The sequence below is a fragment of the Herpailurus yagouaroundi genome, unplaced genomic scaffold, assembly GCF_014898765.1.
Source record: "Herpailurus yagouaroundi ecotype Mexico unplaced genomic scaffold, PumYag 295, whole genome shotgun sequence".
In the NCBI taxonomy this organism is placed as follows: Eukaryota; Metazoa; Chordata; class Mammalia; order Carnivora; family Felidae; genus Herpailurus; species Herpailurus yagouaroundi.
In genome coordinates, this window is record NW_024412512.1 from 3,810,040 (window position 1) to 3,813,675 (window position 3,636).

A 3,636-nucleotide genomic window follows, 5' to 3' on the forward strand; every position below is an offset into this window, starting at 1 on the left:
CACTGGCCGGCCCCGCCACGTGCCCCTGTCCCCAAAGTGCAACCGGGAGGTGAGGGCCCCTGCTTTGGCTGGGGGGGAGGGGGGTACAGCTCCCCCACCCCCACCCCTGGGGGAAGCAGCAGCCTGTCCCGAGGAAAAGGAAAAACGCGGTGAGATACCCGGTGAGAAAGGGTCTCACAAGTCAAAGTGCTTTTTCAAAAATAAATCGCCTGATTAGCATAAGGTATGCAAATGTATGCTAATGTGACAACTATTAAAAGATTCCAAATGTCATCGAGGGAAAAACACACCGGGTCTGGGGCGGGGAGGGCGGGGGACGCAGCCGGGACTCAGGAGAAAGGTCGAGGCTCGGGGCCCTAGTTATCAGACGGGTTATTCCAAGTCCCATCCCGGCCAGACCCCTCCCCCTCCAGCTCTCTAAGTGCGTCCCCAGGTACGCGGTGCCCAGCAGGGAGACACTTTGTCCAGGGCGCGAAGCCATCCTACCGTCCGGGAGCAGAAAACCAGCACAGGTGACAAGCCACACCAGCTTTCCCGAGAAGACTTTAAAAACAGAGTATCCCCCACAACCAAAGACACCCCCAAGTCTCCCAAGGGCCTGGACGTGCATGTGAGACTCTTCTGCTACCCGCCCATACCCTCTTTCACTTAGGAGAAAATGTCCTTCCCCCGCTTTTATTCTGAGGCGGGCAGACAACACTATCCCCTGACATGAGGACTGAAAGCATTTTCAGGTGAGAAAAGAGCATCAGAGAGGTGCGGGGATTGTCTCCAGGCCACACAGCGACTGTGAGACTATCCAAGCCTCCGATCACCCCACCTTTCTGCCACCTCTGCTAATGTTTCCCAAATATTTTCTCTCACATGGACCCGCTTCTCCACATCTGGAATCTAGGTAAAAAGAAATGGTTTATCATGCCTGTAAATGAAAAACCAGCATCGATGGTAGAAGCTAACCGTAAGTAGAAGCTAACTCAATAAAAACAAAATCGTATTATTAGTTTCTGACGGAGAGATGGTTGTCTCTGAGGTTCCGAGCTGGGCTGTGCGCTCTCTTTGTCCAAAAAGGGAGAGAACCAGGTGTCGGAGAGGTGTTAAAGACTGATTAGCACCCAATGCGGACATTCTTCTTCCCCGTGGGAGTCAGGGCATTTAAAGTGGTTTTACTGTCACCTCAAACCATCTCACGGTCACCAGGCTGGTGTCCACCTCCCAGACAGACAATGGTCCTGATACCTGAGAATTCTAGAATAACGGCCAGGGTCCTATTTGGAGGTTCACACTATTAGCACCCACACCCACGCACCCATCCTTTTTTCTTTTTCTTTCTTTAACTTTTTTAATGCTTATTTGTTCTCGAGAGAGAGAGCAAGGAGGGGGAGAGGCAGAGAACGAGGGACACACAGAATCGCAAGCAGGCTCCAGGCTCCCAGCTGGCAGCACAGAGCCCGACACGGGGCTCGAACCCACAAACCGTGAAAATCATGACCTGAGCTGAAGTCCAACGCTCAACCGCCTGAGCCACCCAGGAGCCCCCACGCATCCATTTTTCCATCCATCCACCCATCCCCCATCCACCCACCCACCCATCCCCCTTCCACCCACCCACCCATTCGGTACCCATTCGCCCTCTACCCACCCATTTATCTACCCATCCTCTCGCTCGGCCCCTCGGGAAGAATTTATCCAGCACCTACTGCATACCAGGCACTGTTCTAGGCTATGGAGCCACAATCGTGACCAAGACAAATCACATTCTTACCCAACAGGCGCTTCTCAACTCGTGAGGACGTTTTCTACCCCTTGAGTAACTCCAGGAGGTGGGTTAGGGCATTTCGCTAGACAGTTCCGTGGCCAGGGTCATCCCGGTGGCCATAGGTGGCCCTTCCCCACCTGCCGCCTTCTCCCCACGTTCAGGGAGGCAGCAGCGCCTCCGTTTTGCTGCCGCCTGGGGGCGCCACCCCGTGCGACGGGCCGCGAGAGCCTCTGCCGAACCCGCGGGCAGCCAAGAGCGCCTTCCCAGCACCCCTTGCAGTTGGGGCAGACACGTGACTGAACTGAGCCAATGGGACGCGGCGGGGGGCGGGGAGTGAGGAGTCAGCCACTTCCGGTCCCGGGTGGGGGTGGGGGGGCAGCTTGCTAAGCAGGAACACCTGTTTGCGCCTCACGTGCGCAGCTCACGTCTGCGGGGTCACGTGGCTGGGGTCCGCCGCCTTGTCCTAGTGTCACAGCCGAGAGTCTTACCGCAGCCAAGCGGCGTCTTTCCCGCTCTCCAAGCCTGGGGTCTCGTGGGCCCCACCCCCAGCTAGAGGCGGGGCTTCCGTGACTTCGGCCAATCACCGACTCCTGTTCCTACTGGCCTCGTGATTGGGTGAGCCGTGGTCACGTGGCCGAAGGCGAGCTTGGATGGTTTCCAGGGAGCCCCACGTTGGGGCTCGCGGGCTGCTGGGGCCAGTGCGCGAAGCCAGAGAACTGGGGGCCTCCGATCTTTGCTACTGGGAAAGAAAAAAAGAACTTCATTTATTATTATTATTATTATTATTATTATAATTACTATTATTATTAATGATGGGTTACTATTTTTTAGTGCTCTGGCCTTCTTTCTGACTGGTCCAAATTGAGAAACGTGTTTCTGCAGCTCTAACCGCCCCGACGATGCCCTGCCCTCCGTCTCCGGCCAGATACGGCCACAGAGCCAGCCTTCTCTTGGGTGGGCCGGACACCTTCTCTTGGCCGTCCACCAGGTACAACCTACCCGATCGGCAATGCATCCACCCCTCTTCCTGCCCCTTCCCCTCTTCTCCTCCATAGCTCTCCATGGCTCCCCTGTGTCCTCAAGAACAAATCTGGGTCATTTTGTAAAATGCCTCCTAGCCTAGCTACTCCGCTCTTGCTTGCCCCGCTCGTCCTTCTTATTCATCTTTAAAAGTCATCCCTCCAGAAGGCGTCCCCTGACCCCCTACCAATGCTGGGGGGCCTGCCGCAGCAGCATGAACTTTTCCCATCCCAGGGCCCGCCACTGCCTGGGTGTGTGTGTCCTTGAGTTCCAGGAGACAAGGGCTGTCCCGTTCACCACTGTCGCCGGTCCCCAGCACAGCCCCTGGCACCCAGTAGAGGCTTGATAAATCTTCCGGAAGGAATGACTGGCGATTGGAAAGAAGGAATGCCACCGCGCGCAGCGGGTGCTGTGGGTGCGCCCACAGCACTCACACTGGGGTCCCTGCCGACGGCATCTTCCTGCGGCCACCTGCCACTGAGGCTTTCTCAACCCGGGTGCCTGGCAGGCAGGGAGCATCCGCCTCAAGAGGCAGCCCCAGGCCAGTGACGGACAGGTGCTGGGGGATAAACACCCCCCGGGGGTGGGGGTGGGGGGACAGCTCGAGCACACTCTTCACTGTCTCCCAGGGGTTCCCAGGGGCACTGAGTCCCAGTTGAGCCCCGGTTATCTCCTTCCCTGCCTTCTCTGCCTGCTGGAGGCCCCTCCTGGCGCCTCCTGGGACCACCTCCCGCGTGTCCTCTCTGCCCCCAGACCCTCCTCTCGGGACCTGCTTTCAGGCAGCCCAGCCTCGTGGTGCAGAGAAAATCTCTCAGCTCCAACCCACTTGCCAGCACTTGCCGGGAGAACTTTGACGTGCT

The 3,636-nt window shown here is 57.5% G+C and overlaps 1 long non-coding RNA gene across 1 annotated transcript; it reads right to left on the bottom strand.

Annotated features, from left to right (window-relative positions):
- Positions 1-525: 525 nt before the first annotated feature.
- Positions 526-2,007, bottom strand: LOC121021314 (uncharacterized). The gene is made up of 2 exons (XR_005786496.1): positions 1,763-2,007; positions 526-891 (listed from the first exon to the last, which is right to left on the bottom strand). It is a non-coding gene; the product is annotated as an uncharacterized LOC121021314 (long non-coding RNA).
- Positions 2,008-3,636: the final 1,629 nt, after the last annotated feature.